The sequence below is a fragment of the Trichosurus vulpecula genome, chromosome 7 (assembly GCF_011100635.1).
Source record: "Trichosurus vulpecula isolate mTriVul1 chromosome 7, mTriVul1.pri, whole genome shotgun sequence".
Classification (NCBI taxonomy): Eukaryota; Metazoa; Chordata; class Mammalia; order Diprotodontia; family Phalangeridae; genus Trichosurus; species Trichosurus vulpecula.
In genome coordinates this window covers 254,363,567-254,378,302 of record NC_050579.1, presented here as the reverse complement: position 1 = coordinate 254,378,302, position 14,736 = coordinate 254,363,567, and the positions used below count along the sequence as shown (strand labels likewise).

At 39.7% G+C, this 14,736-nt stretch overlaps 2 pseudogenes across 1 annotated transcript in view; both read right to left on the bottom strand.

Annotated features, from left to right (window-relative positions):
* Positions 1-420: 420 nt before the first annotated feature.
* Positions 421-5,601, bottom strand: LOC118857897 (annotated as a pseudogene).
* Positions 5,602-8,103: 2,502 nt separating this feature from the next.
* LOC118856762 overlaps positions 8,104-14,736 on the bottom strand; it is a 91,172-nt pseudogene continuing 84,539 nt past the window's right edge. The window contains exons 6-7 of the transcript XR_005010883.1: positions 11,842-11,847; positions 8,104-10,844 (exon numbers count right to left, since the gene is read on the bottom strand). The product of XR_005010883.1 is annotated as a zinc finger protein 2-like (transcript). The remainder of the gene's footprint in view (positions 10,845-11,841; positions 11,848-14,736) is intronic.

Below are 14,736 nucleotides of genomic sequence, written 5' to 3'. Positions count from 1 at the left end.
CTTGCTCTGAGAAACAGGCTTGTTTTGTTTCATTTGTCCTTCTCAGTTTCAGGTGCCAGGTGTGAATCACACAATTCCCATTGGACTAGAGAGTTCAAGCCATGGTCACTTTGGAGCCAGGATTCCAATGGACATGTAGCAGTCAGTCAGCCTGACAAGGAAGCCTGGAGAAACTCAAGTCTGAGGGGGAGTTTTGGACTTTGAATTTAGGACTGTGTTCTCTAGGAACTCAGTTAAACTATGAGCGTAATTGCTTTCCAGATACTGAGATTTTATTAGGAGTGGGTGGGAATTGTCTCCCATGAGTAGGGGGAATAAGCTTGTGCAGTTATAGTTATACCTTTTGAACTAAATGCACCTTTTTTTTTTGCTTGCTTGCAAATATTTTTATTTAAATGCCATTTTTGAGGATGCTAGGTTTTAGATCTTATTGAAGGCAGCAACACGCATAGATTGCACATAGTCTTTAAAGGCAGTTATCCGTTCCTCTAGCATATCTGTCCCAACATTGTATCTGAAGGTTTTTGATGCTGTATCCTACTGGAACAAGTTTAGAAGATCCCCAGACCAAGCCATCTGCCTGAATGCTTCTGACACATTCCTCCAATTTTGCCATATCTGTCTCATCATCCCAAGGTTTTACATCCAGTAAGATGGAAGACTTGGCACAATTGCAGGTGTTTTTGATTTCTTTGATTTATACTGAGCAAGGCGTTCTTCTCTTGGTTTCTTTACTTCTTCACTTTCCTCCTCCTCATCAGACCCAAAGAGATCAATGTCCTCATCATCTTTGCTATCTGTAGCTCCACTTCTGGTGGTATCTTCTACATCAGCAGGCCTGTACTTGCCCAAAGCCTTTGTTATTCCTGGCAAGCTCGCCTTTTGCTTCTAGTAGGACTTGATGTGGTTATACCAACGGAGCTCATGGTACAGGTCAACAGGTGGGGGGCTGTGATATCAATTAGGTTGGGTGTCTTATTAGGTGCTAAGCCCCAGGCCCAAACCCCTATCTATTAGGTGTTAAGCCTACGTGGGTGTGAAGCCCTTAGGGCCTAAGGAGAGTTGCTAAGACCAGAGCCAATAGTAGGAGCCTAAGTTCTGGTCGCTCAGATGACGTTTGATGACGTCTGAAACTGTATAAAAAGAGAAAACAGAGTTATTTGCTTAGGGCTCTCACTCTTGGTGGTGTGCTGATGTGGAGACTCTGGTCAGCTGTAGTTAAGAGCCCTCCAGCCTGTAAACCCGGATGTTTGGACTTTGTTAAACTCTGGTAACTGTGCATTGATATTTGAATCAGATAAGTTCTGTCTATTGATGTTTATAATTTGTTTGTATTTGCTTTGAAGTTCAGGGTGCTGGCTTTTTCCCCTGAACTAAGTGAATGATATTTACATGCTAGATTAAAGTAAGATTGTTAACCCCTTAACGTTGCTTACCTTGGTAAAGCAGAACAAAAGAACCTGGGCTTGCAGCATTCTTGTTGTTGGGCTCGTGTTGGTTTTTCACTCCCACAGCAGCTGCTAGCCGAATTGTTGAAACAGGGGCCCAAGACGGCTTCAAATACTGCTATGTCAGCCTGGGACAGCACAAACACTTTGATGTAGCTCTTGTCCACCAGGAAGTCATTGAGGTGCTGCAGGCCCATGGGTGTCTTGAGAGCTCTGAAGCCCGTGGTGGTGGTAGTGGTGGTGGGAAGGACCAGGAAGAGGAGGAAGTGGTGGTGGCAATGGAGGAACCAAGCTCGGGGTAGGGAAGCAACGCAGTGTGTGAACATGCTAACACCAGCCGCCGACTGAAAAAAGGGCTAAATGCACCTTTTTAAAAACTAATTTGTTAGTGGCTGAATGCAACTGGGATGCAGAAGTAGCACCCATTACATTTGGGGCAACACCATCAGTGGGGGCTAGAGCCATTTGCAGAGAGTCCAGACACTTCCAAATATCCTTAAGGGTACTGGACAACCCTAGAGTAGAAGTATAATGTTATGCAACTGCTCTTCAGGTGTTAAAGGGCCAGGGTGAGCAGTGTTGTATTTTTATAACATGCAAATTTTTATGTACAAACAAGACATGTACATATTAGAAGTAATCTCAGAGGAAAGGAGGAGCATTAAGGGGAGGTTGGAAAGGTTTCTAGAAGTGTGATTTAAGCTGCAAGGAAAACCAGGGAAGTCAAAAAGTAAAGACAAAGAGAGTATTGGAGGCATGGGATACTGCAGCGAAAATGAACAGAGATGGGAAATTGAGTGTCTTAAGTAAGGAACAGGAAGGAAGCCTGTATCAGTGGATCTAAGAAAGGGAATATATTATGCTTCAGCTGAAGAGGAGGGGTCTGAGGACAGAAGATTTAAATCGAACACTTCTCTGAGGGGAAAAAAGAGGGAAGGAATTTTGTAACTAAATAAAAGGAAGAAGTAAAAGGATCAATAAACAAACTGCCAAAAATAGAGAAAGAGTTTCTAAAATAAAAACCCCTGCGAACTGCTAAAACAGAAGAAACTCCAAGTCTAAAAGGGGACCTGGAATGAATACCCCTCCCCTCCAATATACACACCCCACTGCTTTGGCAAGGGAACCAGCAGACTCCAGCTCAAAAAAGCACCATGTTCACTGGTGGACAGGCATCCACCAGCAGCTGAGCATACCCATGCTCTAGTTCAGTCCCAGTGAGGAGGTGTCCTCCAGTGGTCAGATCCCCTCCCCCAATCCCCCTACCTGGTAAGCTTCAGTGTAGCCCCAGGGAAACATACAGAAACTTCACCTGACCTAGACTTCTACCACCCACCACTACCAGCTCCAGCTCAGCACCAGGTAAGCTACCAGACCCCTATAGCCTCCAGCTGCCAGCACCTGAGGCCCCAGCACACAAAGCCAGTGACCAGGCCCCTAGCCCCCAACACAAGAAGCTTTGGACAGTGCCCCCTGTGCCCCAGAAGCAGAGATCAACTTTAAAAGCCAGGAAAAAAGGCAAACATCATGAGCAAAAAGCAACAAAGGAAAACACTGACCATAGAGAATTATTATAGTGACAGGGAAGATCAAAACAAAAATTCAGAAGAGGACAATATTGTCAATATACCCACAACTGAAACCTCGAAGGGGAATGTGAACTGATCTCAAGCCCAAAAAGCCTTAGAAGAGCTCAAGAAGGATTTTAAAAGGCAAATAAGAGAGGTAGAAGAAAAATTGGGAAAAGAAATGAGAGGTATGCAAGAGAGAGTCAACAGCTCGGAAGAGGAAGGGCAAAAATTGACTGTAGGAAACAATGCCTTTAAAAATACAATTATCCAAATGGAAAAGGAGGTATAAAAGCTAACTGAAGAAAACAATTCGTTAAAAATTAGAATTGGGCAAGTGGAAGCTAATGACTATATGAAAAACAAGAATCAGTCAGACAAAATAAGAAAAATAGAAGAAAATGTAAATTACTTCATTGGAAAAACAGCTGACCTGGAAAATAGATCCAGGAGAGATAATTTAAGAATTATTGGTCTACCTGAAAGCCATGATTAAGAAAAGAGCCTGGAGGGCATCTTTCAAGAAATCATCAAGGAAAACTGCCCTGAGTTCCTAGAACCAGAGAGTAAATGAGTCATGCAAAGAATCCATGGATCACTTCCTGAAAGAGTCTCAAACTGAAAACACCAAGAAATATTGTAGCCAAATTCCAGAATTATCAGGTCAAGGAGAAAATACTACAAGCAGCCAGAAAGAAATAATTTACATATCATAGAACCACAGTCAAGATTACACAGGACCTTGCAGCTTCTACATTAAAATATCAGGGGGCTTGGAATATGATATTCCATAAGGCAAAGGAGCTTGGACTACAACCAAGGATGTGGGTATAAGTTCACTTTAATATGATGATAAAAAATCAAATTAAGTGGTGAAAAGGAATTATAATGGAAGAGGAAAGGAGGAGATAGAAAGAGGTAAAATACATCACATGAAGAGGTGCAAAGATCTATTACAGTAGAGGAATGAAGGGAGGGAGATGAGCATCATTTGAACCTTACTCTCATCGGATTTGACTCATACTCAGGTATAGAAATCCAACTTACACTATAGGACATGGTAGAGGAAAGGGGAGGGGGGGAGGGATGGATAGAAGGGAAGAAGTAGTAGGGGAAAAGGAAAAGAAAAGGGAGGGGGCTGATAGAAGGGAGGGCAGATTGAGAGAGGTGGTAGTCAAAAGTAAAACTTTAGTGAGGAATGAAAGAGAGAAAGGAGAGAGAAGCATAAACTGGGTGGGGGGAGTAGAAATAGGATGGAGAGAAAAACACAGATAGTAACCATAACTGTGAATGTGAATGGGATGAACTCCTATAAAATGGAAGCAAATAGCAGAGTGGATTAAAAACCACAATCCTACTACAAGAAACACATTTGAAACAGAGGGATACACACAGAGTAAAAGTAAAAGGCTGGAGTAGACTATATTATGCTTTAGCTGAAGTAAAAAAAGCAGGGGTAGCAATCCTGATATCAGATAAAGCAAAAGCAAAAATAGATCTAATTAAAAGATATAACCAAGGAAACTATATACTGCTAAAAGGCACCATAGTAATGAAGTAATATCATTACTACACACATATGCACCAAGTGGTATAGCATCAACATTCTTAGAGGAGAAGGTAAGGGAGTTATAGGAAGAAATAGACAGCAAAACTATACTAGTGGGGGACCTCAACCTCCCCCTCTCAGAGCTAGATAAATCTAACCACAAAATAAACAAGAAGTTAAGGAGGTGAATAGAATTTTAGAAAAATTAGATCTGTAGAAAATTGAATGGGGATAGAAAGGAATATACCTTTTTCTCAGTGGCACATGGCACCTACACAAAAATTGACCATGTATTAGGGCATAAAAACCTCACAATCCAATGCAGAAAGGCAGAACTATTAAATGCACCCTTTTCAGATCATGATGCAATAAAAGTTATAGGTAATATGTGTAATAAAAGGCCATGGAAAGATAGACTAAAAGTTAATTGGAAACTAAATAATTTAATCACAAAAAATGATGGATCAAAAACGGCTGCTCAGAGCTGTCAAATCCAATCACTGCTTCAGTCCGGTGAGAAGATGATCCTATGACCTGGGCTGCGTGTGCAGTGTTATGACTACAGCTTCTGGTTTATCTGCACCTGCTACTTTGTCATTTGCGCATCACTACAGGACTTTGAGATTGGTAAAAATCGTACAATGCTCTGGGTAGTGTCTTTTGACTCACAAATAAATGGGATTTAAGTGAGGCAGAGTTGCTGAAGTAGTTGGCTTCACTCTCTCTTCCTAAGTCATTGAAGTCCAGTGGCAAGACAAAAGTCAAGACAACTGGCAATGGCTTGAGATGTAGTGGATGACCTTGGCATCTTTGATGTCTAACTAAGCTTTAGAGGCACTCCACAGTGCCTGATTCTGCCGCCTTTGTGGCCATTGGAACAAATTGCTCACATCAGCCTGTTCCTCCAGGGAAGTCTTCACATGCTTGCAGTAGATACCCTGCTAACTCACCGATGGGCTTGAGACCTGCTGACTACCCTCAAACCTGGTTTAGACTGTCTGCCAAAATGGTTTACCAGGTTATAGCTGCTGCACATAATATAGCTTCTTAGAACCACAAGCGAGAATTGGGTGGCAGATGGACACCAAAGGTGGAAAAAAGCACTGAAAAGGACTTGGCAACCCTCAAACCAGAGGTACTAGTCTTCCCTGAACACCTGTACACCCCAGATATAAGAATATATGTATATTCTTATACACATATACACACACCAAACACCCTGTTTGTGTCATTGTAGCAGTTTTGTTGGCTCTGATACACCTACTTGAGAAGGGCTACCTCTTTAGTAATTGTAAAAAATCAGAGCTGATATCAAGGGATTTTAGATGTAGATTAAAGAGTTAAAGATGAGTTCTCACCCGGAATGACTTCTTAGTAAATATTGAGATTGAGTGAGGTGTTATGGGGGAAATAATAAAAGACTTGGCACATCAATAATAAAAAGGCTTTTGAAACATTCTTAGAAAGAAAACTAGACTTGAGAAATTATTTGCTTCTCAAACGAATACAATAGAAATGAGGATAAACAAATACAGCAAAAAAGACAACAAATTAACAAGAGAAACCGTTATGAGCCTTCCTTCTAAATATATAGCAGACAAGAATGAGAACAATGATGAAGTAGGCCTAAAACATCATGGAATAAAACTAACAACAACCAACCTACAGGTGAATCAGTGTTTTTTGGGACTAAATTATAAAATGGGAGGATGAGAGGAAGATGAGAGAGGAATATGTGATGTAACCTAATCAAGCCAAAGGTTAACAATGAAGGCAGAATAACTCCTATAGTCTCTCAGGAAGAAGACAGCCTACAGGAGAATGGGTGAAGAGGTAAAGGGGGAAGGGGCAAACTTTGTTTCAATGGTGGGAGGGGGTACTACTGATGAATGCTCCAATAGGAGAAGAGATATAGTCTATAAAGAGAGATGGGAATCTTACAATATTATCTGCAAAAATTTGGTGCATAGAAAGACCACTCATCATACCTCAGTGCTCCTGGGGGCAACTGACATCCAGAAGAGTGGGAGGGCATGGATTTTGAGGCAAGTAAGGATGAAAATGAATAAAGGGAGGAAATAGCTCAGTAACAAACTGCATAATCAAAGACAAAGGAAGAACCTTACCATGGAACAATACTGTCTTGATCTCCTGCAGGAACTGGTATTTTCCTAATAGTGAGGCACAATAGAAGAAAGAGGCTCAGAGGCAAGCTCTACAAGGCAATAACAGAAACTAAGAGCTAACCTTAAATAGGTACCTTAAAAGTTTTAATTCCATGAATACTAAGAATAAAGGACTAAATCAATATAAGGGAAATTACTCTTCTCTCTGATATACTAATGTAATATAATTGCATTGTAAAAAACTTGATATGCAGAATTCCGAGTACATGAAAAGACTTGCATGAACTCATGCACAATAAATAGAACTAAGAAAATAATATATGATTACAATAATGAAAGTAAAAATACTACTAAAAAGCAACTAGAGTCTGGTTAAATGTAAAGACCAATCTCTGTCCAAGTGAACAGTTATCAAATGCACCTACCTCCTCTCTGAAGAAGTGGAGGACATTTACAACATACTGTATATGGTAGCAGACAGTTTCTCTCAGTTGCCTTTAACTCTTTTTGTTACAAAGGATTCAAATCGGGCTCTATAAATTTTCAATTATGTGTATATTTTTGTACTTGTGCTATGTAGCAAGAAAAAACAGGTGTAAAAAGAAGAGTTTATTATTAGAACTTTTTTTTAAATGGTTTCAAAGGTCCTTACAAATATGGGATCTGCTACTTGCATTGGGCAAATCACTGTAAAATTCTAGACCTGTTTCATTTGTAAAATGAGAGGATTGGACCTTTTCCAGTTCTAAATCTATGATCCTGTGACAGGAAGTTGTGACCAAATTTTAGAGTTTGTACTGTTCCAGGTGATAGTGCCCATACTGGCATGTTTCTTAGAGATTTAGCAATATACATTGACTCCTTTCTTTTGGCCCTACAAATTAGTAGTGAGGAGTGAGAAAGAACAAAGTCTCTTGTACAGGTAGTCCAGAATTCTTGTAGATTTTGGGAGATACGGTGTATCCAGTAAAAAATTGCCTTTTGAGGTAAAAGGATAAGCGTATTTGAGGGAAGTTGGAGGATGACTCTGTTCTGAAATGTACAGAGTCCAAGTCTGAGGTTACCTACCTTAACCACTAAGAGCAATGCCAAAGGATTATATCCTCAGAAAGGGGTCTTTGTGTTCTAAGATACAGTGACTCTTGGGATGATATTAGCAACGGATAAATCCCTTCAGATGTTCAGGATTGGTTTGTGCTTAGACACCGTGGCCTTAATTGCTAGCCTGGCTCCTCTGAAAGCACCCTTTCATTTAAGGGAAGCCTTTGGATTTTCTAATTCCTTGCATAGCTTGCAATTTAAGATGTGAGTGACTGTTTCCTTTATAAAGTTTCTTAAATTTGCAATCTCACCTACCGGTTCCAAATCAATTTTTTCATATCAGCAGTTAGGAATAATGCAAGATATATTTATTTCAGGGAGAGTTCATAGCTTTATTAGACACCACTTGTTCTCTTTCAGCAGCTACAAGGAGAATGAGTCCCAAGCAAAAGACCCTTTTATAACTTAAAATACATAGTATCAATACATATTTGTACTGTTAAATCTATAAAGCACATTTCTTAGTTAATCACGATCAGCAGATCTACTAACAAGCTCCTTTTTGCATCCACTTCTCCACCTGCTGGCCTTTTATTTACCACTATTTTTAACTGGCCCACGACAATCTCATTTTATTTTGAAGGCACTCCAAGCATTAGATAAGTATTTTCGAGACTAAAATGATTAAAATTCAAAAGGGTCAGCATCAAATGGTCACTACAAGAATGTTACCTACCTTTTTTTCATAGCCTTATTTTGCTACTGGTGTTTTCCACTGAGCAATGAACCTGGGATACAGAGTCATGGAGTACGTAGTCTACTGACTAATAATATGTGTATTATTCTAATGACCCTATAGGTTAGTTTCATGAAGTCTGATGGATATTTTAGACATGAACAAACCAGGGATTTTATTTTTAATAAGAACACATGATCAATGAAACATAAAGGTGTAACTTTAAGTGTACCTGGTGACTGAGGGGTGGGCATTAAGACAAGATCTTTTGAAAAGCCTTAGAACTCGCAACAGAGAGCAGCTTCAGCTTGGAGATGCTCCCAGGCTCTTTTAAGCCAAAACCCCTAGATTTCTGGCGGTTGCATTAGGTCTAAGGGATCAGCTTACTCAGCAATAATTACACCCTAGGGAAGAAAAATAGTCTACACTCCCCTACACTCTCAAGACACTGATTTGTAGTAGCAAACCAGCTCATGATTCATAGTGGTAGGTACCAAGCTACAGTAATAGTGAGGAACTTGCACAGTGCTTTATACACAATGGGTGCTCACTACTTTTTCAATCTCAGTGGTTCTCATCTATAGAGATGTCTTGGCTGGACTGACTAGATACTTATGCCAGCAGCTAGCACTGCCCAGTGAACTTCTTCCCTTCCACATTAGAGTAACAGCTCCTTGGAAGTTGGAATTAGTTATTTTTATGTCCAGTGATTAGCAAAGGGCTAGGCACATAGTAGGTACTTCATTATCAATTAGACAGTGCTAGAGACATGATGATAAATCTTATTCTCCAACTATCCTTATTTTTAGACTCCAAAATGAGTTGGAAGACACCATTATCCTGCTAACATGTGTCATTCAACATATTCTCATAATATCCTATAATTTCCCATCTTATAGTTATATTTTAATCGACTATTTCCTGATAAGATATATGTTGATACTGTAATTTCATCAGTAAACTGTCTACAAATTAGACAGCTTTGGACATTTTTTAAAGTTAGATAACTGTATCCTTAATGCATGGAGTCTTACTTATTATCAATCAATCCTTATTCAGTAACAGAGTTTATCCTGTTCCTGATTTAAATGCCATGTCTGCTTTTCAATGTTTGACTCTGACCCCTGTCATCTCACTACTCAATAAATTCCAGTGGCTCCTTAATACCTCCCCCATCAAATCATAATCCTGTTTGGCACTGCAAGGGGCAACACACCCTTGATCCCCACCCATTTTCATTCTTCTTACACCTTACTCCTTGCTATACACACTCTTCAATCCAGTGACACTGGCCTTGTACCCCATGCCTGGAATGCTTTCCCTCTCATCTCTGCCTACTGGCTTCCATCAAGTTCCAACAAAAATCCATCTTCTCCAAGAAACTTTTCTCAATCTCTCTTAATGCCTCTTTTATCCTGTATATAGCTTGTTTGTACACATTTGTTTGTGGGTTCTGTGAGCCCCTTGAAAGCAGGTATAGTTTTTTGACTCTATGCCCAGACCTTGGCACAGTGCCTAGCACATTGTAGGCACTTAATAAATGTATACTAATTTTCTTTTGTTCTGTATTTAAAGGTCTATCTCTTTCTTTTGAGCTACCTATTAAATTCCTAGAGCCTAATTTACCAACAAGATTTTGATATAAGACGACATAATTTAAGAGTCAGAAATGGTGCTTCTGGGATATGGTCTTTAGAGTTTTGGTGTTACATTTTTAACAGGACACAAAAATCTGTCTTTGAAGGGACTCATATTCTCAATACAGAAACAACTGACTTTCTTAACATGGAAGCTTTGAAATGGGGCAGGCAGAGGAGACATGTTTACAAACAGGAAATTCAGGAATAAATATCAAAAATAAGGTTAAGATTCTGAGAGTTTATAGAAAGGTATGACAACATAAAGTAGAAATAATGACTGAAGATCTCCCTCATTTTCCACAGGGGCTATTCTGATGTTAAGAGGAAACTATTTAGTCCACTAAAGCTAAACTGATTCCCTCTTTCCCCCATTACACCTTCTTTTCTGATGAAAAAGGCCCAAGGTCTAAAAGAATATTTTTACACATTCATGACATTGATAGGATTTTTTCTTCACTGTGTCTTCGCTGATGCCTAAAAAGATTTGAGCTTTGACTATAAGCTTTCCCACACTCACTACATTCGTAGGGTTTTTCCCCAGTATGGATTCTCTGATGATTAATAAGCCCAGAATTCTGACTGAAAGCTTTCCCACATTCATGACACTTATATGGTTTTTCTCCAGTGTGGATTCTCTGATGTTGAATAAGGATTGAACTCCGGCTGAAGGCTTTCCCACACTCATCACATTCATAGGGTTTCTCCCCACTGTGGATTCTCTGGTGTAGAATAAGGGCTGAGCTCTGGCTGAAGAGTTTACCACATTCATCACATTTATGCTGTTTTTTACGAGAGGGGTTTCCCTGCTTTCTTTCAAATCTGCTCTCACGCTGATATATTTCTCCATATTTGAAAATCTGAGCAACGTCTATATTGAGGGTGCCAGTAATATCATCCTGTGGCTCCATGCCTGATGAAATCTCTTGGTCTGGAGGGGACTCCCCACTCTCAGTCTGAGTATCACCATCTGAAACAATAGAAAACACAAATGTTACTTATTCCCTGTGCTTTGAGAAGGGAACCTGCTAGAGACAGAAGAGTATGATACAAATAAAATATAAACACACTAACATTAATGGTTTGTCTATTTCTGTAAAATATTACCTTAATAAAAGTGAGTATGAAAGAGAGAGTAGAACAAAATTACCATTAGTCAGAAGTGAGAAAATATTATGAGAATAATGAAGTAATCATTATTATGACCAATAAAAAAAAAAAACCTTTCACAACGACTAGAAAAGCAGTCAAGGACCTAGCAAAAAACAATCAGCAGGGATCAAGCGGAACATAGCTCTCTGGAAAATATAGATACAAGGATATGGTTAGGGAAGTAACAGAAGTAACAACATAGGAATGATGAAATTCTGCATTTTTTAGTTTGAATTCTGATCTATACTAGTTGATAGAATTTCAAAGTTGTCATTGGAGAGGAAAACAAAAATGTAAGTAACACATTCAAGAAAGTCTAAAAATGTAGTGAGAGCTTGGTGTTCCTTGAAGTGTTTGAACACGAAACCATGCTTTGGGTGTTTGGATGAAATATGAGCTCCGAAGTCCTTTCCAATACTAAGCTTTGATGATTCTGAGCTGTTGTAACAGTCTTTCATTTTAAGGGAATAAGGGCTCAGTCATCAGATGAATGGCAATCAGTCAGAAAATATTTCTGAAATGTATAGGTTAAGGAGCTGTAAGGCAAGAGGGAGGGAGGAAAAAGGAAAAGGGAGGAGGGATACAATAATCTCAGGTAAACAAAATTATTATTGAGATGTAAAATAAAATGCAGAATGTCATCGAATATTAGGGTGAAGGGCAGTGCACTGGATAACAGCATAGTAATGACAACTCTAATGAGATAAGCTTGTGATAGCTTACATTAAAAATAAATCAAATTAATTACTTTAGTATTTAGAAGAGATCTTGGTAATTTGAAAACTTGCTCTTTTTGGGTAAACAAATTATCAAGGAAGAGGTTACAAGGGGAAAAATAACTGAAGCAATTGACATGTTGGAATAAAAATTCCTAGAAGCTCATAACAATCTGATAACAAGAAATTATGCTAAAATTATACTAAGGAGATAAGGCGGGGTGGAGCCAAGATGGCGGCTGGAAAGCAGGGACTAGTGTGAGCTCCCCACCGAGTCCCTCCAAAAACCTATAAAAAATGGCTCTGAACCAATTCAAGAACTGCAGAACCCACAAAACTGCAGAGGGCTCCAGCCCAGGACAGCCTGGATGGTCTCTGGGTGAGGTCTATCCCGCACGGAGCTGGGAGCGGAGCGGAGCAGAGCCCAGCGTGAGTGGCTGGACCAACCAGACCAGGAGCCGGGCGGAGCATGCCCTAGTGCCCTGAATCAGTGAGCTGCAGCAGTTACCAGACTTCTCAACCCACAAACACCAAAGACAACAGAGAAGGTTGGTGGGAAAAGCTGTGGGAGTGGAAGGAGTTCGCAGTTCGGCTACCACCCCGGGGGCAGCGGAGGTGGGGCAGCTACAGAACTAAAGCTGCAGTTGCTTCCAGCCCCAGGCCCACCCAGTGGGAGGCATTAAGTGGCAGATCAGAGCAGGAGTGAAGAGCCTGCTGAAGATCTAAGCCCAGTCCAGGTTGGGGGTTCCTGGAGAAGGAGGAGTGCTGGTGTGGCAGAGCTGGCACATCCCCCCAAGCTTGGAACATAGTTCTCTAAACTCTACAAGCAGTCATACACTGCTGAAAAACTCAAGGGTCAAGTTAGTTGGTTGGGAATATGGCTAGGCAGCGAAAACACACACAGATTCAGTCTCAGACTTTGGATTCTTTCTTTGGTGACAAAGAAGACCAAAACATACAGACAAAAGAAGTTAACAAAGTCAAAGAGCCTACAACAAAAGCCTCCAAGAAAAACATGAACTGGTCCCAGGCCATGGAAGAGCTCAAAAAGGATTTGGAAAAGCAAGTTAGAGAAGTAGAGGAAAAATTGGGAAGAGAAATGAGAAGGATGAGAGAAAACCATGAAAAACAAGTCAATGACTTGCTAAAGGAGACCAATAAAAATACTGAAAAATATACTGAAGAAAACAATAACTTAAAAATAGACTAACTCAAATGGCAAAAGAGCTCCAAAAAGCCAATGAGGAGAAGAACCTTGAAAGGCAGAATTAGTCAAATGGAAAAGGAGGACCAAAAGACCACTGAAGAAAATACTACCTTAAAAATTAGACTGAAGCAAGTGGAAGCTAGTGACTTTATGAGAAATCAAGATATTATAAAACAGAACCAAAGGAATGAAAAAATGGAAGACAATGTGAAATATCTCATTGGAAAAGCCACTGACCTGGAAAATGGATCCAGGAGAGAGAATTTAAAAATTATTGGACTACCTGAAAGCCATGATCAAAAAAAGAGCCTAGTAATCATCTTTCAAGAAATTATCAAGGAGAACTGCCCTGATATTCTAGAGCCACAGGGCAAAATAGAAATTGAAAGAATCCATCAATCGCCTCCTCAAATAGATGCCAAAAAGAAATCTCCTAGGAATATTGTCGCCAAATTCCAGAGCTCCCAGATCAAGGAGAAAATACTGCAAGCAGCCAGAAAAAAACAATTTGAGTATTGTGGAAACCCAATCAGAATAACCCAAGATCTGGCAGCTTCTATGTTAAGAGATCGAAGGGCTTAGAATATGATATTCCGGAGGTCAATGGAACTAGGATTAAAACCAAGAATCACCTACCCAGCGAAACTGAGTATCATGCTTCAAGGCAAAATATGGATTTTCAATAAAATAGAGGACTTTCAAGCTTTCTCAATGAAAAGACCAGAGGTGAATAGAAAATCTGACTTTCAAACACAAGAATCAAAAGAAGCATGAAAAGGTAATCAAGAAAAAGAACAAGAAAAAGAAATTGCAAGGGACTTACTAAAGTTGAACTGTTTTGTTTACATTCCTACATGGAAAGATGATGTGTATGATTCATGAGACCTCAGTATTAGGGTAGCTGAAGGGAATATGCATATAATATATATATGTATATATATATATATATATATTTATATATATGTATATATATGTATAAGTGAATGTGTATGTATGTATATGTATATGTATATATATAGAGAGAGAGAGAGAGGAGGCACAGGGTGAGATGAAGATGAAGGGAAGATATCTAAAAGAAATAAAAACAAATTAAGGGATGAGAGAGGAATATATTGAGAGAGGGACACAGGGAGAGATAGAATGGCGTAAATTATCTTGCATAAGTGTGGCAAGAAAAAGCAGTTCTGTAGGAAGAGACGAGAAGGCAGGTGAGGGGGGAATGAGTGAATCTTGCTCTCATCAGATTTGGCCTGAGGAGGGAATACCATACATACTCAATTGGGTATCTTACCCCACAGGAAAGAAGAAGGAAGAAGATAAAAAAAAAGGGGGGGGATGACAGAAGGGAGGGCAGATGGGGGTGGAGGTAATCAAAAACAAACACTTTCAAAAGGGGACAGGGTCAAGGGAGAAAATTCAATAAAGGGGGATAAGTTAGGAAGGAGGAAAATATAGTTAGTCTTTCACAACATGAATATTGTGGAAGGGTTATACATAATGATACGCATGTGGCCTATGTTGAATTGCTAGAATTCTTAGGGAGGGTGGGTGGGAAG